The sequence below is a fragment of the Podarcis gaigeae genome (genome assembly GCF_964106915.1).
Source record: "Podarcis gaigeae genome assembly, chromosome: 14".
Classification (NCBI taxonomy): Eukaryota; Metazoa; Chordata; class Lepidosauria; order Squamata; family Lacertidae; genus Podarcis; species Podarcis gaigeae.
Genome location: NC_139690.1, coordinates 12,836,301 through 12,862,591, shown reverse-complemented (window position 1 = coordinate 12,862,591; position 26,291 = coordinate 12,836,301). Strand labels below are relative to the sequence as shown.

General features: G+C 42.8%; 1 protein-coding gene across 2 annotated transcripts in view; it reads right to left on the bottom strand.

Moving 5' to 3' along the window:
* SEMA6D (semaphorin 6D) overlaps positions 1-26,291 on the bottom strand; it is a 415,862-nt gene that overhangs the window by 152,651 nt on the left and 236,920 nt on the right. For both annotated transcript variants that reach the window (XM_083712525.1, XM_083712528.1), the window contains exon 4: positions 15,028-15,052. The gene's annotated coding sequence lies outside the window, so the exon portion shown is untranslated. The remainder of the gene's footprint in view (positions 1-15,027; positions 15,053-26,291) is intronic.

The following is a 26,291-nucleotide window of genomic DNA, read 5'->3' as shown; positions in this document are numbered from 1 at the left end:
CCTGCCAAGGAAAAGAAATAATTTATTTATGTATGCAACAACAGCGGCAAGAGTCTTGAATGCACAAGGATGGAAGGATGAGGAAACCCCGACAAAAGAACAGTGGCAAGAGAAATTAATGAACTATGCAGAACTGGCGAAATTTTGAATAACTGCAGCTTGCACGATTGTACAAGACATGCAAACTACGAAACAAGGACAACTGTGATGGGAACCTTTTATAAATTATTTAAAAAGACAACAACATGAATTGGACTCCTTGGCTGGTTTTGAATAAACATACACAAATTTATTGAGGGTTAATATAGTAGACAGATAATATAAGGGTGTATACAATTTTATAATATGCAGAAGTTAAAATTGGTTGAGAAATCAGAGAGAGGAACTGAGGGAAGTATTAGGTGGGAGGGAGGGATTGTTGGGGAGGTGGGAGAAAAAATGGGGGGGGGAATAATGAAGATGATTTGTTTGAATAATTTTTTACGTGAAAATTGTTAATAAAAAAACTTTTTTTTAAAAAAAAAGAAATCTCACAAGGGACAGACTGCTCCGCAGAATGACTGTGGGTGGTGGTGGTGGTGATAATTTTATTATTTATATGCCATCCATCTGACTGGATTGCCCCGGATCCGGCCCCCCGGGCCTTAGTTTGCCTATCCATGTGTTAGATGGTGAGATACTGGTGGCATTTTGCCTTTTCCAATATATTAATGCCATGTGGTTTCTGCCTTATGCAGATATGCTGTTTCAATTAAACAGTCTTGCATATGCTTTTAATATTAGAGTTGAACACTGCCATCCTTTTTTTTTTTTACCTGCCTCTTTGCCTGCAAGTGGCTTTCTGTGTTGTTAAAAGTAGAAAAAGCAAGCAATTAATTTATATCTACATTAATAAAGAGAGAAAGAAATCACAGAGTGGTACTTGGCTTGTACAATCGTGCAAGCTGCAGTTATTCAAAATGTGATCACAGTCATCACATAACACTGCTTGGAACTTTTGCTTCACAGTGATTCTCTAACTATGTTTCCCCCTCCCCCCCCCCATCAAGCTGTACCTATCAATAGGAGGAAAGTTCACACGCCATCAGATTGTTGCCATGGGAATGGGTTAACTAGTTGTGAGAATTAGGGGAGGGAGAAGTTTGTGTCTCTATCATATCTGTCCTTGACTCTCTTTGGGCGCAGTGGCGTAGCATGGGGGGTGCAGGGGGGGCCGGCTGCACCGGGCGCAACATCTGGGAGGGGGTGCGCTCGCACTCGCAGCTCTCTGCCCCTACTAAAATCCATGGGTTAGGGGGCGCAAATTACTTGCCTTGCCCCGGGTGCTGACAACCCACGCTACGCCACTGTTTGGGCGTCCTGTTCATACCTAAAGAACCATGGATCTCAAAAATTTAATACTGCAATTTGTTGCAAGGGAGTTAAAAGGTTTGTTTGTTTTTTTGTAAATAAAATTGCAAAATTATTCCAGCCTCTCTTGAGCTACTTGCGTACTAAGGCTCTTATTTTGGAGGGGGAAATCCACATATTTCTGCTTGTCACACCTATATAAGGCTGCATAGACCAGGGGTCAGCAAACTTTTTCAGCAGGGGGCCAGTCCACTGTCCCTCAGACTTTGTGAGGGGCTGGACTCTATTTTGGGGGGAAAAAAGAACAAATTCCTATGCCCCACAAATAACCGAAAGATGCATTTTAAATAAAAGCACATATTCTACTCATGTAAAAACACGCTGATTCCAAGACCGTCTGCGGGCTGGATTTAGAAGGTGATTGGGCTGGCTCTGGCCCCCAGGCCTTAGTTTGTCTACCCATGGCATAGACACTCCCACTGGTTTGGGAAGCGGTGTAGACACAATGTAAGCCATATCTGTTCTGTCATTTCTTAGGAAAGAGTGTGCATTGATACGTTTCTCCCCCCCAAACCAGAATCAGTCCAAATTGAGGAAAAGAAAAACCTAGATGCACTGTGTGTTACCGATCAGTCAATGGTCTGTATTTTCTTCTTATACATCCCACTCCCCTTGATTTTACAGTGAGCCTAGAGTACCATCACACTACAGATGGGAATATTTTTGTATCGGGCCTGATATGGCTCCATAGTGATGACGTCCAAAGGTCTTCTCCTTTCATTGGCACTATAAACACTACCGTAAGGAACATAGTACATAAAGTAACTCAATCCCTCTGGTAAGGCGTGAAGGATGCCAAGGATATGGGTTGTTTGGACTCATTCAGTTTACAGTCTTGTGAATAAAGGAGCTCATATTCCAAAATGGGCCATGTGTTTGTCTGTCTTTGGATAGGTAAATTTATCCACTATCAAAGCTTCCCATATGGTTCCTTTGTGGGCCATCTGGTGTCTGAAGGGGGAAGGGGAGGAGGTAGGGAATCTGTGCCACTTTGCGGCGATGATGGTTGGGGCTGCTAATAGGTGGGATTTCAACAAGGACAGCTGCATCCTTGCTGGACGTCCTTTCGCCCCCCACCTGCACCAAAACACGCTTTCCTGAGCTCATTCATTCTTTATGTGAACAAAATCACCCCCCAGCCATTTAGGAGGTGTAAAAAAAGCAGGTCACTTTGCAAGGCCTTCCACGTACAAAGGGGAAAAAAGAAGGGTGACAAATTTATCTGTCTATTACCAATTTGGAACATTTTTAAAAATAAAAAAACCAAGCTAGACAGGAGGTCATCCGGTGATTGATCCTGAACCATCAACATTCAGGGCTGCTTGCAGGTGAAACCTGTACCTTTGTATAAGAGAGCCAATTTGATATACAGTGGTACCTCGGGTTACATACGCTTCAGGTTACAGACTCCGCTAACCCAGAAATAGTACCTCGGGTTAAGAACTTTGCTTCAGGATGAGAACAGAAATCGTGCTCCGGCGGCGCAGCGGCAGCAGGAGGCCCCATTAGCTAAAGTGGTGCTTCAGGTTAAGAACAGTTTCAGGTTAAGAACGGACCTCCGGAACGAATTAAGTACTTAACCCGAGGTACCACTGTACTGGTTAAGAGCATGAGACCAGGACATGGAACACCAGCATTCAGATCCCCACTCAGCTAGGAAGTTCACTGGCATAGGGGCTGACTCCTGGAGGGGCCAAGGCAGTTTCGGTCCCCTATTTTTTTTTCCATGAGGGGGCCAGGCCCCGCCAATATTCAAAGGCATTGAGTGCATCAGCCCACCCGATCCTCTGGAAAAGATGACACCTCAGCTTACTGGGTGACTTTGGACTGGTTTCTCAGTTCAACCCCCCTCACAGGGTTGTTGTGTGGACTAACTGAGGAGTGGGAGACCCAAGTACATCACCACAAGCTCCTTTTTTACTTTTTATTATGTATTTTGTGTTTGTATTTTGTGATTTTCTGTTGTAACCGCTCTGAGACTTGCGGGTATAGGGCAGTATACAAATTAAATTAAATTAAATTATTATTATTATTATTATTATTATTATTATTATTATTATTATTATTTAGCGAAAAAGAGGGGTATAAATGCAACAAATGAATAAAATAAATAAGTAAGCAACGGTCATTTGGGCATCTGGAGATTCCATTGCTATAGAGTTCATTATGTTTTCTTTATTTTATTTACTGTAGAAGATTTATATTCTGCTTTTTTACTAGAAGCAACAACAAAGTGGCTAACAGCAGATATGTACGGAAAGATACAGCAAGAAGCTGTTGGGATACTGCCAGGGAGACATAGGCCATCATGCCTCCACGTCGTCTCCCAGTCTCCCGTGGAAACAGTATCAGTCAATTAGCGACACGAGCCTCAGAAATAGCTGCCCACATTCCAGGACTCGTGCAGGCCCTTTTCGCAGAGTTTCCACAACGAAAGATTCACCCAGGAGAGCATATTTTACAGATTTATTCAACATTGGTCAGAACAAAGGAATAACATGACTGCCTGCCTTCATGTCGAGGCAACAGACTAAAAACAAAAGCTATATACAAAACAGAACTTCCTGTGAGCAGGAAGTACGCAGGGTTGTGACACACAACAGCCCGCTCCCTTTTTAAGGTGGAATGGAAATATCCTAACAGAAGCACCTGCTCAAAAACACCCGAAAAGAACAACCAGCCCCACAAAGTCAGGAGCTGACACCACATTTCCTACAGGGCAGCTGCTATAACTTAGGAGCATAGGAAGATAGGAAGCTGTCTTACAACAAATCAGAGCATTGGTCCATCTAGCTCAGTCTAGCTACACTGACTGGCAGTGAGGCTCTAGGGTTCTGGGTAGGGTTTTCTCCCAGCCCTACTTGGAGGTGCTGAGGATTGAACCTGGGACCTTCTGAAATTCAGGGGGAGGGGCAGAATATATCCTGTGGTGCTGTTGGTTAAAGCGTGGTGCTGATAACGCCAAGGTTGCAGTTTCGTTCCCTATTTGGGTCATCTGCATATTCCTGCATCGCAAGGGGTTGGACTTAATGATCCTCAGGGTCCCTTCTAACTCTATGATTCTACTATTCTATGATCATCAACAGCAACATTTATTTCATGCTGTGTTTGGGATTTGAAATGCTTCAATCGTTCAGCATTTTAATTTTGTGCAAATATTGTAAAAAGTGATGAATACACACACACACACACACACAAACACACGCAGAGTAATACCTCCGCGAACATCCGTCTTGTCTAGCGTCCATTCCGCCGAACGTCTGTGTGCTTCCAGGTTTGCTGCTCGTGCATGCGCAGAAGTGCAAACTGCTCTGTGCATGTGCGCAGATGCGGCGCTTTGCCCTGCGTCCTTTTCCGCTAGTCGCTGGGGCTCCAGAACAGATCCTGGCTGCAAAATGAGGTACAGTGATACCTCAGGTTACATACGCTTCAGGTTACAGACTCCGCTAACCCAGAAATAGTGCTTCAGGTTAAGAACTTTGCTTCAGGATGAGAACAGAAATCGGGCTCCGGCTGTGCGGCAGCAGCAGCAGGCCCCATTAGCTAAAGTGGTTCTTCAGGTTAAGAACAGTTTCAGGTTAAGAACGGACCTCCGGAACGAATTAAGTACTTAACCTGAGGTACCACTGTACGACTGTACACACACACACACACACACACACAGATATATGCATGGTTCCCACCACCACACACAAGAAGGTGGTACCAGCAGGTTGGGGAGAAAACTCTGAGCTTGCCAGTTTCTTCTCTTTAAAGAAGGGGGGGAACCCCTCTAAAACCATCCAACGATGACTGAAAATGCTCAGTGCTTACAGAATGTTCAGCATCTCCAGAAAGGACTTGGAGACACCCTGTCTCAAAAGCTTGAGAGGTGCTACCAGCCAGCGTAAATATCAGGCTAGATGAAGCAATGGCTCCGACTCCGTATAAGGAAGCTTCCTATTTGGGAAGGGGATGTAGCTCAGTGTCAAAGCATGTCAGGGGCAGGACTGAGGAGGAATAGTTCTTCCCGAGAACAGGAAGACTGTATAGATTTGAAACAGTGATTTGCAACAGTAGTTCAGAGGCTGCAAAAGGGAGAAGCTGGAAAATATCGGCAGAGGAGCAGCAGGAAGAAGAAGCACCAGGGAAGAGACAGCTGACAGACTCAGTGTCTTTGGAAAGCATTCCTGACACACACACCCTCTCAGGACCTGGCGTGCATTGAGAGTAGGAGAACAGAAAGCTCAGAGGCAGATAGCTCAGATCAGCCAGCACAGGGATGACGTAAAATAGGAGAGAGGGGTTGGGACTTTACTTGGAGCAATGCCATTATCTAAGACATTGCTTGGTCTCTCACTGTGAATATTGAATAAAGTACTTCGTAAGAATTTATCTGCTTCTTGGCTGCCACCACGAGAGGGACAGGATTCCCTGAAGCCTCACAAACCATTTGCTTTGTATGCAGAGCTTCCCAGTTTCAACCAACACCATCTCCAGGTAGGACTGGGACAGACCCCTGTCTGCAATCCTGGAACGCTGCTGCCAGTTTGTGTAGGCAATACTGAACTAGATGGACCAATGGTCCTACAGAGTATAAGTCGGCTTCCTATGATTCTAAGGCACTACGCACTTTGTTTGCATGTCAAGGTCCTCCAGTCCACCCCCAAATGATTCACACATAATTTTTGTTTAAGGTTTTTGGCATAATTTTGGCCACAACTTTATTAAAATACATAAATGTGAGTGGTTGCTTAGGCATTGGTTATGGCTATCGGTCCCCACGACTAGGGACAGAACTGACCTCCAGATTCCAGCGAAAGCCAGTAAGGGAAAACACTTTCACTGCCCTCCATCAAGTCTCCTCGCTGATTTGCTCAAAGACTCCTATAAATCAAGATGGTATCAGCACCTCGAAAAAAAGATTGAATCTTTAGGCATCGAGCTGGAGCCCCTGTACAATTCTAGTGAGCAATATATCTCCCATAATATCCTAACTAGACTAAAGGATGTCGAGAGACAAAATATTATGGCAGCTGTAAACAAAATTTGCTCCCCCATATTCTATGAATTAAATATCTTAGATAGCAGAGCCAATTACGTCACTAAACTAATAATCCCAGCCCAACGTAGGGCTTTTATGCTGGCCCGTTTGAATGTTTTTCCCTCAGCATTTGTCAGGGGAAGATATCAAAACATTCCTAGAAACAAGAGACTCTGCAGATGCTCTATGAATGTCCCGGACACTGTAGAGCATATTCTCCTTCATTGCCCATTGTACAGTACGCTCCGTCAACGCGTGCTGTCCCCTCTTTTGGGTGGTCTGGAACCGCAGCAAGGTGAATGTGTGGGTTTCTACCTATCCGACGTTGACCAAAGGGTAACGGCGGGGGTAGCCGAGTTTTTGGTAGCAGTCCTCCAAGGAACAGGATAACAAGGAAAACCACTGACTCTATATGTATATATATATATGCATTTAGCAAACTGCTGCCATTTTATATATATTTCAAGGCTTTTATATGTTATTTTCTCTTTTAAGGTTTTATTTCCATAATGCCTAATAAAGGTTTGATAAAGTAAGTAAGTAAGGGAAAACAATATTGGGAAGAGCATGGAGTTGGGCACCAGACCCTCCCCCCCCCATGCTCCCTGGGGCTTGCATGGCCCTAGGCCCCCTTCAGGGGTACGGACAAAAGAATGGCAAGCCCCTGGATTCCTTTAACGGAATTCCCTTTCCGCAGCAGCATTGGAGGGGCAGTCACCGCCAATCCTTACCCCTCCACCAACCAATATTTTAACCAATGCCTAACCACAACCTTACCTTAGTTGTGACGATTTGCTACGCAGTAGGCAAAAACCAAATGGCACCAGCCAATCAGTCAATTGGACAAAATTCCTACCAGGCCCCTGCCCCAAAATCAGGTGACCCCATGACAGGCATAGCAAGGTCAACCAAGATTCCTAAAATTAGGGAGGGTGGGCAGGTGATCCGATGCACACAGCAAAAGTGCCTAGTTAGGGCTGCATGACTTCATTTTATAACCCCCTAAATGGCAACACCAAAATTTGCCCAACAACCCAACTGTCCAATCACTGCGGATGATCATCCAAACTAACCCGCCCAGCAACAGAAGGGTGGCTTTCCAAACCCCACCGCAACACGTGCTCTCTGTTAATGAGAACACGCTTTGCCATTACATGTAGCACATCATCATCATACCGACCAGCTCCGCTATATTTTCTGTGGCAGCCATGCAAACAGAAGTAGAGTCAGAAACCTGACAAGGGGGCATCATAAACCTGCCTTACAGCTAAGACAGGCATGGCTTAGACTCAGCCGAGAGAGCTGGAGTACAGTGATGCTGAGGCTGAAGGAAAGGAACAAAGAAAAAAAAAATTTAGTAGCAATATTTCCCCCCTGTAAAGTCTCGAAATGATTGGAGCCATTTTTATAGGGGATTTGCTGTAATAAATTTCGCTACCAATGAGGTCAATAAGAGAGCAGAGTGACTCCAGGGTTTTTATCTACTGTGCACGGGTTATATTGCCGAAGGAACTAAAGAAAAAAGAGCTGGGATGAGGCCTTGCATTTTCAAGCGTTGGTTGCTGTAGTTTCCCTTATTTATAGCTATATCAACACAGAGGAGGGAATGCCGAAAGATACGTATGGTGCTGCACTTCATAAAGGCATAGCAAAGTAACAAAAGATGAAAGGACAACTTGCCCCAACTATTTGAGGAATTGTCACAGCTTTTGTGGCAGAACACCCATTCTTTAATAGAGCATTTTTCTTGGACTCCCAGAAGGGCTATGTTTCCTTTGGGTTTGAGGCCCTGAGCCAGACGATACTTGCTGCAAAACGCACACCAATGCACCAAGACATATGCTGCAACGTTAGTGTTTTCATGATGACAAGGATTCTGAGGGTGCCCCCTATTGGTTGCAGTGGCATAGCGTGGGTTGTCAGCACCCGGGGCAAGGCAAGTAATTTGTGCCCCCAACCCAACCCGTTGATTTGCACCCCCTAACCCGTGGATTTGTGCCCCCTAACCCCCAGATGTTGCGCCCGGTGCGGCCGGCCCCCCTGCACCCCCCACGCTACGCCACTGATTGGTTGCTCCCCCAAAGTGATGGCTTTGTGAAACTTATGCCTTTATCTTACAGCGTGCATCGTGAGCTTTCAAATTTGACATTAACAAACAAAGCAGTCTACCTGTGTGGACGCTCGTGTACCCTCAACAGGTCTTCTTTTCATTCCTTGTCCCACAAAGAACACGTGCGTCGACATAAATGGCATCCATCAGGTGCCCCGCTATAAATAGCTTTTAAAGTCCCTTCTAGTTTCAAAAAGCAGATTGGGTGCAAGGTCGCTTGCTCTTGATGGGGTTATGCTTCTTCTGAAGGACAGGTTCATAGCTTGGGGGTTCTCCTGGATCTTTTGCTGTAGCTCGAGACCCAGGTGGCTTCAGTGCCCTGGAGTGCCTTCCATCAGCTTCGGCTGGTGGCCCAGCTATGCCCCTATCTGGACAGGCATAGCCTAACTACTGTTGTCTATGCTCTCGTAACCTCAAGGCTAGATTACTGCAATGCATTATATGTAGGGCTGCCTCTGAAGACGGTTTGGAAACATCAGCTAGTGCAGAATTCAGTGGCCAGGTTGCTCACCCGAGCAAGACGGTTTGAGCACATTACATCAATCCTGGTCCAACCGCACTGGGTACCAATTAGTTTCCGGGCCCAATTCAAAGTGCTGGTTTTGACCTATAAAGCCTTAAATGGCTCAGGACCGCCAAACCTCAAGGACTGCCTCTTTCCATAGGAACCTACCCCGGACCCTGAGATCATCTTCTGAGGCCTTCCTTCATTTGCCTCCTCCTTGAGAGGTCCGGAGGGTGGCAACACGAGAACGGGGCCTTCTCACCAGCGGCTTCCCATCTTTGGAATGCTCTCCCCAGGGAAGTTTGCCTGGCACCTTCATTATACACCTTTAGTCACAAGGCAAAAACGTTGTTTTTAACCAGGCCTTTGGTTGATTTGACTGACATCCTATGCCCTTTTAAAGTGTGTGGGGTGTGTGTGTTATTGAATTTTTAAAATATATTTTGGTTATGTATTTTGCTGTTTTATATTCTAATTTTATCTTGTGAACTGCCCTGAGACCTGTGGGTATGGGGCAGTATATAAATACTAATACTAATGCTAATACAGTGGTACCTCGGGTTAAGTACTTAATTCGTTCTGGAGGTCCGATCTTAATCTGAAACTGTTCTTAACCTGAAGCACTACTTTAGCTAATGGGGCCTCCTGCTGCCACCGTGCCGCCGGAGCATGATTTCTGTTCTCATCCTGAAGCAAAGTTCTTAACCCGAGGTAATATTTCTGGGTTAGCGGAGTGTGTAACCTGAAGCATATGTAACCCGAGGCACCACTGTACTAATAACGAAGGAAGTTGGCAGGCAATGCTTTTGAACTCACTGGACTGATTGTAAGTTAGAAGATCGGCGGGTAGGGATTGGCTGAGGGTAAACAGGGGTTGGTAGGGTACTGTCATACCATAACTGGTATATGCCATAACTGACCAGCCTCCACTGACCTGTGGGCAGCATTGGGGAGGGGGCAACCTGGGGGATAGGGTAGCATTAGCAGAATGAGTGTCTGGGGTTCCACTCTCTTTCCTAGAACAACTAATGCTGCCTTTTTTGAACTCCCAAACAGGGCTAGTGAGTTGGTGCAAAAGGGGTTGCAGTTCTTTCCGGCTTGGTATATAAACAATAGTGCTTGTATGATGTACACAGTAGGCCTAGACAGTCCCCCCCCAGATGTCATTATGGCACACTCTATTTAAAATGAACGTAGCTAAAAATATAACAGGAAATCAATGAGTAGCAGATGGAGACGGGTCGGGGGAAGGAGGGGGATGGGAATGCCTGTCAACTGGCCCAGCTTTGTCATTGCCTTGGGTAAACATGGAAGATTGCAGGACAGCAGATTAGACCAGAATGAAAGCAAGATGAAGGCTTCTCCTTCAAATGAAATGGGCTAGCTTTCGGAATGTTTTCTGAAGGATGCAAACAAATGAACGATTTCTGGCAAGACAGATCCATCATCCGTGGGACGTGGCAATGGATTGCATCTGACAAGTTGTGTGGCCGACAGGTGAATTAATTATCTTTACATGTCTGCTGTCAGGACCTGGTTCCCAACACTCCTCTGACAAACGTGTACTCAGAGTAGACCCATAGAAATTAAATGACCTGAGTTAGTTGTGTCCATTAATTGGAACAGATCCACTCTGAGCGGGAGTAATATTTGATACAACCCACAGTGTATGGACAATGCTTCTATGACTTAATTTAAAACTCCTCATGGACTGTGTAATTTGAATTCTAAGATCTCACTTCCCTGGCCCAAGGCTGCCTAGACTCTCTGTGATGTCAGAGAAGATCAACCAATGGCAACTAGAGAGGAGGGCTAGTCAGAGAGACAGAATGAGAAGGCCAAAAAAAGGCCCATCATTGTGGAGCCGGGGGGCGGGATGTGATTTCTCTTCAAAAACTTCCATTATCCTCTCACTTTAAACTATTTTGGGAAACTGAAAAATCTCAGAGAATACCCTCCCTCTACAACAAAACCCCTTACAAAGCAATCTGGATTTAGCAGCAAAGCTTTGATGACTACAGTCCATTGAGTTAGTTATCCTGGTTAATTGGATTGATGGTGACAACTGTAATTACCAGAGATGAGACCGCTTCTTTTGTAATTACTTGTCAATCTTCGGAGTGAGTTTGACTTTAAGAATATGTACAGTAGATTCTCCCAATTATAAGCAGGTTAAGGAGAGCATGATATATTGGAACTAATCATGTTTGTTATTGTGTAGAAGAAGTAAAGAAATGGCAGCAGCAGCCAAGAGAATGTCTAATCAGAAGCAACTTTTCAGATTCAAAGGCATTAATCCACAAAGCTTTACCGCTACGTAGCTTAGCAAGATAAACACACTACTGAGGAACTGAAAGGATTTTTTTTAACCTAAAGAATTACAAATTACTGAAGAGCATTGCAATGCCAGCAGTCACATTTTTTGTTATTACGTTGTTTAAAGAAGAAATGACTTTTTATTTCCAAAATACACATTAAAGATGGGAATAGTTTGAATACTGTAATGAGCTTTTGCGTGTAGGTATAGGTCCCAACATTTAAATGTTTGCTACCCGTACAAAACCTCTGTAGAACAGAAACTCATGCCTTACCAATAACTGGGATTCAGAATTTGCTTAATGCTCACAAGTCAATTGTTATTTTAACTGAAAGGACACAGGAGGGCAATAAGGGAATTCGGATTATACTCATCTGTACCTGGAATGTGTTTATACCAGAATTGCTTCCACCTTTACAGACTGTGGTCCAAATCCAGAGGTGTGCAAGGATAGATCAGCACCATTGACATTATAACCCTGGTCTACGGCTGGGCGATATCAGCTTTTCAACATTGCGGTATATCACTAGGTCTGGCGATATACCGCGATGTTGAAAAAACAAGCTGCGTTGGCCTCAGCCTGCGAGGCGCCAGGTGAAATTGACGCAGCTCTCACCTTGGGAGCTGAGGCAATTTCACCCCAGTGCCTAGAGGGCTGGGACAAGGCAGCTTGTTTGTACGGATCAGCTGGGGTGCAGGAGAAGAAGAGTTTGGATTTGATATCCCGCTTTATCACTACCTGAAGGAGTCTCAAAACGGCTAACATTCTCCTTTCCCTTCCTTCCCCACAACAAACACTTTGTGAGGTGAGTGGGGCTGAGAGACTTCAGAGAAGTGTGACTAGCCCAAGGACACCCAGCAGCTGCATGTGGAGGAGCGGAGACGCGAACCCGGTTCACCAGACTACGAGTCCACTGCTCTTAACCACTACACCACATTGGCTTCTGCAGTTTTTTAATACTAAGAGTGGTACATTTAAATATATTACAATTTATTTGATATTCACAATATAAATTACCCCTCCATTTCATTACATGAAAGATATATGCCCAACTCATATTTGAATGATGACCACTACCTGGGATAGGACATGCAAAATTAGTTTTGAAATGTCTTGGAGGCCCACGGCTGTCCAGTTCACTTCAGCCTTCAGCACAAATTTTTGGAAGAGTCTTAAAAAGGAATAGGATATTTTTCATGCTTTTTAAAAAGGCACAATGCCTAAACTCTTTCCAGAGCAGGCACATCATCCTGACGTCACCTGAGATTTTAATAACAGAAGTGGTGCCCATTATATATGACCTCTTAAGTTGAGTAACAATGCAGCAAAGTGTCCTTCTTTTATGCTCTAATCTCCGAAAATGAGATCCAGACATTTCCAGCAATCCTTTGATTGATACTATTTGAAAGCTGAACAACTTGGTTAATTAGCAGTCCTGTAGGGGCACTCTCTGAAGTGCACTGAAAACTATAATTAAAATATTACATTACAGCAGTATGAAAAGGCAATCTACTTTTCTTTTCCCTCTCTCTCCCTCTCTCCTTCTTTTAAAAAAAATTCTAAGCCTAAAAAACATTCCTTCCCAAAGGTGCTCTGCTATTCTCGTAGACCTCTACAAAGGACCCATCCTTTGTGATCTAGCTTCAGAGGTTAGGTGCTTGTCCTTTTGTTATAAGAAAGAAAGATAAAACACCTCTCTTGTTAAGGATCTAAGCTCGAGCCGGTCACTTCCTGCTTGATCTCTGGATCTTTTAAATCCCAAACACAACCAAGGAATTGTGACTGTTCCAGTTTATAGAACTGATGCCATTGACAAAATAACTTAAGGGCATATATATACATATAGGGGGGAGGGATCACAAGGAACAATACATGATTGACTACATTTGACCCTTTTCACTGTGTATATATGTTTCTTTTCTGATAACAGAGCACCAGTGATAATTATAATATTTTTTTAATAGTTATCTCTTTATTGTAATAAAATCTCTATGTAGTTTAACTTGTTTCCTGCCCTTCCTCCCAAAGGAGCCAATGATTACTATCAAAAACATTTTTAAAAGCTGGTCTACGAAAGGCTGTAGCTGACGAATCAGGCTAAGTTGGGCATAGGCTCTCCAAGCCACAGAGCACAGTACTGGGGAAACCCAGCCAGATGGGCGGGAATTTATTATTATTATTATTATTATTATTATTATTATTATTATTATTATTCCCAGCCTATGAACCTGTTCCTTCAGAAGGAATGCAACCCTTCCCAGAAAAGATTGTACACAATCCACAGTACTTCTATCTTATCAGCATTCAGACTCAGTTCCATAGCTCCTATTCAATCCATCACTGCTTCCACACCTGTCCAGCACCTTAACAGCATCTCCCGATTCTGATGGAATGGGTGTCACCAGCATGCAGCATTTATGATGCATCGCTAACGTTGACACTTCCTGGGAGTGTTTACAGAACCAAGCATTACAGAGGTCATTCGTGGGAGTTCTTTGCACACCAGGGGAAAGTGAAAGCCATGGAGGTACACTTGCAAATCTTCCTCTGTTACAATTTGCATCCTGCCTTTCTACCAATGGCGAGCAAGGCAGCTGATGCCAATAACGTGAATACAATAAACTATAAGAAAATGCAATAAGACAGCAATACAGTACAAAATAAATAACACGAAAATAAGTCTTGTAAAACATCAATAAAAGCAACCTGTGGTCTTTTACTTTTTGGAAAAACCCACTGTCAATATATTTACAAGTCAGTTTATTGATCTTTATTTTTCTTTTCTAAGTAAGGATGTCGCCTACAACGGGAGGTCATTAGAGATGGGGTTAGTTGGGCCTCCCTGGGCAAGGAGTTTCAGAGCCCGAGAGCAGTCACCAAGAAGGCTGCATTCATGCGATGTTTCAGACACATTAGGGGTGAGGAACTGTATTACTAGACATTCTACAGGTGTCAAAACAAAAAAAAAATCCTTCCAGTAGCACCTTAAAGACCAACTAAGTTAGTTCTTGGTATGAGCTTTCATGTGCATGCACACTTCTTCAGATACACTGAAGATACACAGATACACAGATACACAGATACACTTCTTCAGTGTATCTGAAGAAGTGTGCATGCACACGAAAGCTCATACCAAGAACTAACTTAGTTGGTCTTTAAGGTGCTACTGGAAGGAATTTTTTTTGTTTTGACTATGGCAGACCAACACGGCTACCTATCTGTAACTAATTCTACAGGTGTGTCCTCTATTACTATATAGCGTGCACACTCCCTCAGAGGTGGGTAACCTGTGACCTGCCAGATGTTACTAGATCCCATTCAGCATGGATGAGGGATGCCAGTGGCAGTGCCTGAAAGAGCTACTACTAGTCAGAATAGATGATACTGGGCTGCAAAGGGATGTCAGACTTGGCTCAGGCACTCAGCACAGGCAGCTTTAATGCACCTTGCCAGATGGAGTTTCTTTTGATTTAACATCTCTGGCCAATGTAGAAGAAGTACCACTTGTATGCCATTTATTTAGGTAATACCGATCGCAGGGCATTAGCACATCGCCACAGTGGAAACCTTTTCATTAGGCTGACTTTGAGAAACACATACATGCATGCTTAAAATGTTGGAAACAGTGGCTCATCCATTATTACAGTTGGACAGTACTTACCTCCTTCAGATGTTAAATGTTGAAACTAGAATGGAAAGAGAGAGAGAGAGAGGGAAGAAATGAACAATTCATACAATCTCATTCATGTGCAGCTATGATTTGTTCTACACAGTTGCAGTTGCACCTACAACTGAACTGACATAAAACTGACATAAACATAATCTGGTTTATACAGTCTGCTTTATACAAATCAATGGGATTTCAGTTTTGTTAGGAGAACTTCCCCATTTAAATGAAATTGGAATGTTAACTGAAACACAGAAAGGCTGGTTTAGGATGCAATGCTAAGCTGAGCATGGATGCATGAGTGTGCAGATACCCACAGCAAAAAAATTCCTCTGCTCTGCCTCTCCCCTGTTCTTCTGGCTGCCATGCTATCAAACCATAGTTTGCCTTAGTAGTATGTTGAACCCTGGCTCATGGTTTGTTCTGCTCTGCTCTAGACAAATCACATGCCCTAGCCCAAATTTGTCCTTGGATTGTTGTTTGTGGCTTGTCTGGTGGAGATGCTCCAATATATTGGTTCACATCAATGTCCTAAGTCTTTACTGATGCAAGCGAGTTCAGCAAAGGATGGCCCATTTGGGCTGATGGGGGTACTGATCACAACCAGCCCCCACTTGTCTGCCTTCTTATTTATAACAGTTCCAGGTGGGTAGCCCTGGTTGCCAGCTTCCCCCTCCTTAGTGTCAGTAGGTGTGAGGAGGATGGGGATAAAAATAGAATTAGTTGATTCTGCCTGTCATTTGTTCTAGCGCCACCTACTGTTGGCCTCCCATGCCTTCTGTCCTACGTATCTTCATGTGCAGCAGTCACCAGTGAGAAGGGTCCAGAATGTAGGTGTGTGCATGCTTCTGACATTAATTTAAGAGCCTCAAGGACAGAGTCTCCAAAATGTTTGAGGACTGGCTCTCAAAAATCCACAGGTGTTATGCAGTGGGATTTCAACGGTTGACATCTCTCTCTCAAAAGTGGTCACAGAATCATAGAGTTGGAAGGGACCCTGAGAATCATTAAGTCCAGCTCCCTGCATGGCAGGAATATGCAGCTGCCCCATATGGGAATCGAACCTGCAACCTTGGGGTTATCAGCACCATGTTCTAACCAACTGAGCTATCCAGGCTGACAAATTGCATCAGCTTCAGAGGTAATGATGGTCACCATGAACACAGCAGCATTTCTTGCTGGAGCCAATCTCGGATGAAGTAACTTGTACTTTGGGTAAGTTTTGCTCTGTAACTTTTATGCAAAGACAAATCTCCAAGACCAGCTGTTGGGAAAGCCCTTCCCTTGCAGATCTTATTCATCCCTGACTTTCAACGCATTTTGCAACAAAGCCTGCAGATGTATCAACTCCTTTGGCGCAATCAACTACACAGACCCAGATATATAAATACATATCCTTTTTATACTTTGTGACTAGATATAGAATCCTTTCATTTTAAATAGTTCAGGGATAATGAAGTATTTCAACCTTTAAAAAAAAAACTGCTGCAAGAATATACAAGCTGTTAAGTTTAGTTTAAGGCTCAGGGTCCTCTCTAGATTTAGTTTCCCTCTCCAAACCCTTAAAAGAAACAAATTATATTTCAACATGTAACAATGCCGACTAAATGTGATGATATCAATTAGCACACTTTTGTTTAGAGCATAATGTATCCAAGTACATGAATAATCCACAAAGATTAACATCTTGCCATGGAACACGTTTTAGGTGCCTGCTCACTCATACGTTCCCAGGGGAGAGCTCCAGAGATGTATTAAACTGATTTACTGATTTTTGTGGTGTTTTATACTTGTTTTATGAAAGAAACTTTCTTGTTGATTTTATGCTGTGCACTGCTATGATATCCCAGCCCCAAAGTTGGTGCTATAGGTTTTGATTTGGTGTAAATTAATGAATGAATGTGAAGAGGTTGTAGTCCTCTTCGGACATTATCACCCTAAGATGGAAGGCAAGTAGAGTGGCACTATGGAGACATGCCCCAGGCACTGCAACTGTGTGATGAAACGAAACTTCTGCAGCAGGGAGATTTATGTATCCACAGAAGCTCTTCACTTGACTGAGAATCCTGGGAGATCAGGGTTCTCAGTCGCATGCAGAGTCATCATGGATACAAAAGCTCTCTGAGATACAGAAGTTTACTTTTATTGTGTGAGTGGTTCAGATCATTCGCATGACCTCAGGAAGGGGTCTAAATGTGCATCCCAGTGGTCCTAAGACAATTCAGCTGAATGCACTTAAAATCTTCATAGGGATGGGGAAGAGATTTGATGGGAAAGCTGTGAACCAGAACATGCCCACCCTTCAAAATTCACCTTTCTCCAAATGTCGAAATCATCATTATATATAGCAAACAAGCCCCTATCAGCGATTGTTGTTCAAAACATTTCCCCACCTATTTTTAACTCCTGTGCTTATATATCTTGAATATCTGATAAGATGCCACATATTTTGGACAGTAACCCCTTTTAAGATGTAGTGTTTCAAATTCAGTAGGTGGTGTGAGCAGATTCTGATTAGCCTTAAATATACCAGACAGCCTTGAAGTTGTAGAAAGAAAGAAAAAGAAAAGTAATGCATAACCCCTGTTGAATCAACTCATCACACAAAGTAAAAGTATTGTCTGTAAATAAATCTTCAGTTCTTCCTAGCTTTCCATTCTTTCTCTTATGATAAACCCATGCTGGTCAAAATGTATTAGTTGCAAGTAATGGCATTCTATGAGATATTTCGAGAACCAATTTTCCCCTGATACAGATAGGTAGCCGTGTTGGTCTGCCATAGTCAAAACAAAAAAAATTCCTTCCAGTAGCACCTTAAAGACCAACTAAGTTAGTTCTTGGTATGAGCTTTCATGTGCATGCACACTTCTTCAGAACTTTCCCCTGAGTTTGTTCTAAATTTTATTTATTGCATCTCTGGTTGATCATGTTCTAGACCAGGGGTGGCAAACCTGGGACCCAGCCAGTTTGGCCAATGGCCAGGGATGATGGTAACTGTAGTCCAACAAGATCTGGTAATTCAAGAGTTCACCATTCCTGATCTAGACTCTTGGACTTGCTCCTAGATCCATTCATTTAGCAGTAATGAATGAATTAAACACTTTAGAGGGTACTTTTACAGGGATACAGTATTTGCTAGATAGAATAAATAAGTACCGCCACCCCCTTTGCTCATTTACACAATGAATTTTAATACAATCAATCCATTGTAGCATGGGCATTCCATAGTGGCAAATCTAACATCCGTAAGCTTCTTTGCATAATATTTTGTGTTTTATATAATCCTATTTAGATCTAATTAAAATTAAAACATTTCTTTGTTAACTGTACTGATCTTCCCTGCAAAAATTATTAAGAAGTATGCCAGAGATGGTTTAAAGGCTTTCTTTTTATGGTGCTTTAAAAGATGTGAGCAACAAGACAGTTTTGCAGCCTCAAGAATTTATCTGAAACTTTGGTAACTGTTTTCTCTAAAAGTAGGACTAAAAACAGAGTCCATCTGTGGCAATGTTCCATGGAAGATAACCCTGTCTGATATCCTGGAAAGCTGCTTCCAGTTAGTACTTTCTATGTTCCCATGCAACTCAGAGCATCTCCCACAGATTTTAATGGAACTTCCCATTGGATCAAACCCTTTTTGAATATAGGAATCTCGAGGCATGATGATTAACTAGGGATGCCCTTTGATAATGCTCCAGCAGTTGTTGAAATCTGGAAAAAGAAATATATTTTCCTTTTCATTTAAAACTGAGCTTTAAAATGTATCTTCTCTCAAATTTTCACGGACGAGATTTTGAAATTAACCTTCCCTTAACAGTATGAATGAGGAACGTTCCCTCTGGCATGATATACAATGAGACTGAAATATCTTTAAAGTTTTGCTCTTTATGCAACGGAGAAGGAATGTGCTAGCCAATTCCTTTGATACTTTTAGTCAGAACATTTCAAAAGTTACTTTAGAAACAATCAAAACAAAAGAAATCCCAAATCTTTGGTTTACAGAATTACTAGATTGCATTTCTTCCTTCCTTTCTTTTTGGCCTGTGTGGAACAAAAGATTTGATGTAATTGGAATCAAGCCTGATCAGCAATGAGGCTATCCAGACTGCTTAGTTTAGCTCTTGGGTAGGTTAGTTAGAAGGACACTACAACCTTCGTGTGTTCTGGAAGGTTTGTAATCCATATTTTATTCATTGCATGTTTGAGTTTGGGGAGATTAATGCTCATCACACCAACTTGTCACTAAATTGTCTAGACAAAATTTATTGCTACCTTGCTGCTGTTCCATTCAATCACAAAAACAAACATGGCAAATGACACATCATAGGGAGGCAGTCAATAAAAATGTATATGTGAAAAATCTAGGCACCGTATAATAAATAGAATGCGCAGTGGGACACTCCCATATAGCAGTAAGCTAAGGCTAATTCAATTCATCACAAAGAAGGGAATATTAAGGACTCATACAAGGCCTGTCAACATCACCAAAACCATTAATGTCACTTAAGTGTAAAATGGTTAAGGCCAGGCCAAGGCTGTGAGTAGCCATCCTTGAATGGAGACCTGGAGGCCATGGGTGCTATTCAGCTACACAGTTGTGACAACACAATGACTTTTAGCTATGCAATGTGACTTCCCTACCCTCTTCTCTCTCCACATATCCCCTCTAAATCTAAGGGAGTTGGGAAGAAACCCCACAGCAGATTTGGGGAGGGGTGAGAAGGAAAATGACATGGCACAGCTAAGAGTTACTGTACTATCCTAACTTTTATTGCTCTGTATTCTTAAAGCCAGAGTCCCTAGGGCCCAGTGGCTGTGGTGGAGGAGGAAACTGAAATGCTGCAGTCAAACTTGTCTGAAGAAGTCTACATGCAGGGTATTTTTGCAAGCAGAGACTTTCCTGTATTGGCATAGGCAGGAGTAGATGACTTTTGAATCACGTCCAACTCTGTGATTCTATATGGTATGTCAATGCTCCATTCTTTTTTTTGTGTGTGCGTGTGTCTGGACAGAGTTCTGACACCTGAGTGTACAGCCCAAAGGCCACAATCTGATTCAAATCCCAGTGCCCAATGAAAAAATCAGTTGTCAGAAATCCTGGAGTCAGTCATTGTAGACCAGGGGTCAGCAAACTTTTTCAGCAGGGGGCAGTCCACTGTCCCTCAGACCTTGTGGGGGGGCTGGACTATATTTTTTTGAGGGGGAAATGAACAAATTCCCATGTCCCACAAATAACCCAGAGATGCATTTTAAATAAAAGGACACATTCTACTCATATAAAAACACGCTGATACCGTCCACAGGCTGGATTTAGAAGGCGATTGGGCCGGATTTGGCCCCCGGCCTTAGTTTGCCTACCCATGTTGTAGACAATAGTGAGCTTCAGGGACCAACAATCTGACTTGGAATAAGTTGCAAATTGGTATCTAAATTGTTCTTTGTGTGCAGGTTTTTTTTTTTTAAAAAACCATCTCCTTATACATTCAGGATACGAGAATAAAGGCTATCTGCAACAATGTGCTTCGCTAGAATATTTGGTGGCGCAAAGCCCAGGCTCCCTTCTCTCTCCATGCAGCAAATCTGCACTTGTGCCTTCAAAAAAGGGCATGTTTAAAAGAATTAATGTGGTAACAGGTTCATTTTCAGGAAGCCAGAGATGTTATTTAGATAATTACCACCCAATTAAATCTAAGGGCACAGATGTCTTCCATTAACAGAGACAGGGAAACACACAGTTATGAAACATTAAAATTAATAGCTGAAACTACCGAAAGACCTAAGAGAAGGGAAGTTATCAAGAGTAAATTAAGAGCCTTTCCAGATACTTAGCGCTATCCTTGCACTATTCATTGACAGCAATACAAGACCTTGTGCTCACATTGTTTAGGATATTTATATCCTGGTTTGTAGAACCAAGAGCTAATTTCTCTAACCTGGTGCTGTCCAGGCTTTTTGGAATCTAATATTCATGAACCCAACTGGCGTTGACAATGGTCATGGGTCTTGGAAACTGAAGTCCAAAACATCTCAAGGGTTGACCCACTCGGAGAAGGCAGCTCAATGTGTTCTCAATGCTGCTTACAATGAATGATCAAAATACACACAGATAAGCACGTCCTTTTGTTTGTAAGCCACCTTTCCATAGCTAAGCCCATGCTCAAGGCAGCTTACATCATGAAAAAAACTACATACTTGCAAACATAACAAAAGTAGTCGTAGACAGTAAATAAGACATCAGAAAGCACACAACCAAACTGAAACCATTTCCACATAAATCATAGTAAGAGCTCAAACAAAGATACAAAAAATTAATATCAAGAATAGCAACAACTGCCCTGTCCAAATCTAGCACAAGGAAGAGAAATCATTTGGTGCCATAGTTTGTCAAGATTATTCAGGCAGCAGTTTTGCCATCATCGGTTTGCTTTTTTGTTCATGAAAAAAATAGAAACAGGATTTGCCTTGCTCTTGGGTGGGGACGAGGGTAGAGGTTCAGACAACACAGCCCTTTAAAACATGGAATAAAACTTCTTTGTAATTAACAGAGACAAAAGTGGGTGGAACAATGAATATAAAATGTTACATTTGTACAGTAGGCTGTGTTTTACACATAGTCACACATCCCTCTGTAATTTAGGGAGGCAAGAGGCATTGTCAAAGTTCAAGGACTCCTTCCAGTTGGGCAAAAGTCCTGAAGAAAGGCTGGTTAGGGGCATGGATGAGGAGTTCCGGCCTGGGAAAAGTCCTAAAGGCCAGGTAGAGAGATTTGGAGGGGTTCACTTGGCACCTGGGCTTGAGGTCTCCCACCATGATTTAGGGATTTAGAGCATCATCAGGATGCAGAAGTCACTGAGTTGCATTTCTCATATTCATCAGGTTCACTGCCCTGCCTCTTTGGCCTTGAGTGCCTTTTTAAAAAATATTGTAAGCCTGCAGGTAGGGACTGTCCTGTTGTGATTGTATGTAAGCTGCTCTGGGATCCTTTCTGACTGAAGATTGGGCTACAAATGCTCTAAATAAATACATAAATAAGCTCAGCAAGGCCATGCGGCCTCCAAACACAGCAGGCTTCCTGGCTTCACCTTTTCAAAGAGCAATTAGAACATTGGCCTTTCTAATCTTGAACTGGAGACATGGTTCGCACCCAGGACATAAAAAAGAGCTATTTTGCAACCTCGTGGTTCCCTAGCTGGAGACACTAGGGACGCAACGTGATGGCTGTGCTTTGCCTACATGGTTGGAGGCAGTATGCTTTGGAATACCAGTTGCTACATATTGTAGGAGGGTAGAGTGCTCTTGTGCTTGGGTCTTGCTAGTGGGTTTTCCCCCCTACTGGATTACATGGGCCATTGGCCTCATCCAGCAGGGCTCTTCTTATATTCTGTGCAAAGCCCCTTCCCCTGTGCTGTTGCAACCTCTTTGCGGTATTCCAAATACAACAACCAAAGGAGAGCGAACAAAGAGGCTGGGCCGAAATCCCCAATCCCCATTCTTTGGTGGATAAAATGGATGATTTATTGGCATCAGAAGGGCAACAGCAACCCAGAAGAAAGTGCAAATGATGAGCCCATAACCCAGTACCCTTCTGGGCAAAGGATAGCACATTTCCACCCTCTGTCTCAGAAGTCCCTGAACAATCAGTGTCTTCCTCACTCCATCTGGTTAGCAGACTGCTGGAGCAGGTTGGGCACCTATAATCGAATAAGCACTTTTCAGTAATGATGGGGCTAATAACAGAGATGGAGAGGCTACTCCTATCTCTATAAGGTACAGTCTGATTGTTGGTGAAGCATTATCAGAGCTTTGCTCTCCTATAACATTTGGCTTGAGCTTGGGTAAGGTCAGCACTCGCAACAGAGCAGATTTCTGTGGGGGCAAATGTGGGACGGCAGTTGGGTGATCTTATTTTTACAAGGGTGCTGGGGGATCTCCCAGTTTTAAAAGCCTTGTTGCAGATTGCAGATTCTCAAGGCACATTTCTTAAGTAAGAATGCCCATGAGAATGGAGCTACGCTGTGTCATTCCCATAGGTCTTCTCATGGGAGAAACATGCCAGAAAGTTTTCCAGAGAGACACCTCAACACTGCTACCAAGGGATGGATGAATCTGTCAATTTTGGTTGCCCTTGGTTTCTTATGTCCAGCATTCCATATTTCCAAATCTGTTTGGGCCTTAAAAAAAAAAGTCTGCATGAAAAGCCCATCAACAAATTAGTATGAATTTCTCCTGATATGCAAATTGTTCTATGCAGCTTTGCCAAAACCTACACATTATCCCCAAAACATTTTTGTATGCTATTTTTATTTATATATGTTCAACACTTTACCCCAGTATACACTGTATGCAGTTTTGTACCTGTTACCAGACTGGAGAACGGAATTCAGAGAAGTGAAAATTTCAAATGACGACTGTGTTTCTGTTCACTTATTGTTCCGGAAAGTCTGAACCCTATGGGTTCACCTTTAAATACACACTGAAATGAACTTGTCCCCCATCCCATTAGGTAAGCCAGCACCCCTTGAATATTTACATATTCCGCTGTTCCACATTTTGAGGGGCATTTCACTCCCCCCACCTAAAATGTAAAGCAAAGAACTTAGATGAAAACTTCGTCTCAGTGCTACTGAAGAAATGTTGGCAGGCCTTGGAAGAACAAAGCATGGAATTCTCAGGCATCCAGTAGCAGAGTGAATGGGGAGGACATGACCTGATTTATAGCTTGCACATTTATTACTAAGCATTTTTAAAGAAACTGCTGCGGCCATGTGCAGTTTCAATTTTAAGGTTAACCTGATAAAGAAGATTGACGTCTAGTTGGAAACTTCTGCATCTTCCTCAATGGAAAAAAAAAAATGTCTCTCAAGAAAATCCAATGCTATATACCAAGCATTTTATTTACTACGGTTACTTCCAAGTTTCATAACAACTGCTACTCTGGAAAAATCCTTAGTTCTGTGATACAGATAAATTCTATCTCTCCCTCTGGTCCTCCAAAGTTGGACTCTGCAAATTTCTAATCTCCATTGCACTTTGCAGCAAGGCCCAACCCGACCCCAAATTCCTATGTTTTATGTGGGCCAAAGTTTTGTTATTGGCAATGAACTAGACTTGGACACCAATTAGTATCTGGGAAGATGATTAATTTCTTTTTGAAAACTTTTTCCCTTAGTGACTGAATAATTTCAGCTATTAATATACACAACAGAATCTTCTCTTTGGTGACACTCTGTGTAAGGGATGCATGAATCTGTCAATTTTTGTTATCACTCTCTTTTTTCCTATTTTAAGTTCTGTGATTAAGACATGCAACAGGATCTTTGATCAGTTTCTTGTTTCTCCAAGCTTAAGTTTGGTATGTTACATTTCTGCACCCATTTATGGGGTTGTTTTTTTAAGTCATCACAAAAATTCATCAGCATTTTAGCAAATGTTTCTCCTAATACACTCATATTAATAGGCCTCGTTAATATGCCTTCTTTAACCTGAAAGGAGATTCTGACTAAACATCAGGAAGAACTTTCTGACGGTAAGAGATGTTTGACAGTGGAGAGGGTTTTTAAGCAGAGGATGTCATGTATGATACTTGTCATGTATGATCTACTTGAGATTCCTGAATTGCAGGGGGTTGACCTGGATGACGCTCGGGTCCCTTCCAAATCTACAATTTTGTGATACCATAAATACACCCCCATTTAGGGGAAAGTGTACATAAAAATGCAAACAGTGGAGGTAACGCTCAAAACATGTATTACAGAAAATCGCTTGCCAAAATGAGGCATATTAATATGACTTTATGAGGAGAAACATGTGCACATTTTTGTTGTGTTTGAGAACTGACCAGCTCTCCATCTTAAGAGATTGTCCCAAGGGAAGCCATGGGCAGCTGGTGGTAAGGGGACAAGATTGTCCTTGCTGTTGTACTGAATGAACATGTACAATACTTCCATCTACTGCTGACATCTCTGCCTTCTTCCCTATCAGTCCTAATGCGCACCAGTCACCACTGGTATGTGTACAACCTAGATCAGAGCTATGGTGCCAGAGCAAGAGCCATATCTTGCCATTTTCTCAATATCAGCCCCCAGACATTGTAACTATTCTTCTGGATTAAGCACATCAACATATTTTTCTTTGTAGGACCAGTAACAGCTTGGGAGAGGGTTGTTGATGATGTGATTTAATATTAGAGGACAAGCTGCCTTTTGAGGAGGTTTGTTCACTATCAGTGATTTGTTCACTGAGGAACCCCTGATGAACCCCCAAAGGATGCCTGCCCCCTCAGAGCACACTTTGAAAGCAACCTCAGTGCTTCATAATGATGGTACAGAGTTTGAAGATGCTCTTCATCTCTGTTTCAGTAACCTTCTGTTATTAAACTTCCCATTGCTCAGGGAATAAGTAAGGAAAGCCAAAACTCTGTTTTGGTGCTTGAGGCTAAAAAAATTATTAATGGGAAGTAGCAGTCTTTCCTCAGACTTGTCTGCAGAATTTTTGGTCTATGGCAATTCAATGGGAGCTAAGATTTTCATAAAAACCAACATTAATTCCCCTGAATTTGACGGTTTCTGGAATTCTGTTGGGCACGCAAGCCTTCTTCATCAAAGTGAACCAGGTTGAAGAAACCTGATTTATGGAACAAACATGACAACATTGTGAGCTTTTATCAAAAGCATAAATCTTCAAGGGGAAATGTGCCAGCAAGGGGGGAGGATTGTTCCCCACAGCTGTGAGCTGCAGCAAAACAATGGCTTAGAAGTGCAATCAATAACCTTCCATCATAACACACTCAAGTCCAGCAGGGTCCCTTTCAAGGTGGTGTTGGAAGGTGACAACTCCACCTTTTATTTAGACCACAAAATGCACTCAAAGGATCACACCAGACACAGAAAGGTGTGTGTCATAAAGCTCATGGCACCAAATTGCAGGGCTTTGATCTTGCTTTACTGTGGATTCTGTCCTCCTTCCCTTGATTCATTGGAGGAAACATTTCTGAATTATGTTGTGGGCTGGCCTTACTGAGAGCTGAGCTGAGAGGATGGAAGGGCAATTCTGTCAATTTCTGGATAACACACCACTAGATTCAACCTGCAGTTCTGTACAGTGCCTTCTACTTGGGCCAGGTAGCTAAGCATCTTGAACTGGCTAAGACATGGTCTACACCAGTGTTTCCCAACCTTTTTTGGGCAAAGGCACACTTGATTGATGAAAAAAATCTCGAGGCACACCACCATTACAGCCCCGTGACGTCAGCGCGCAGC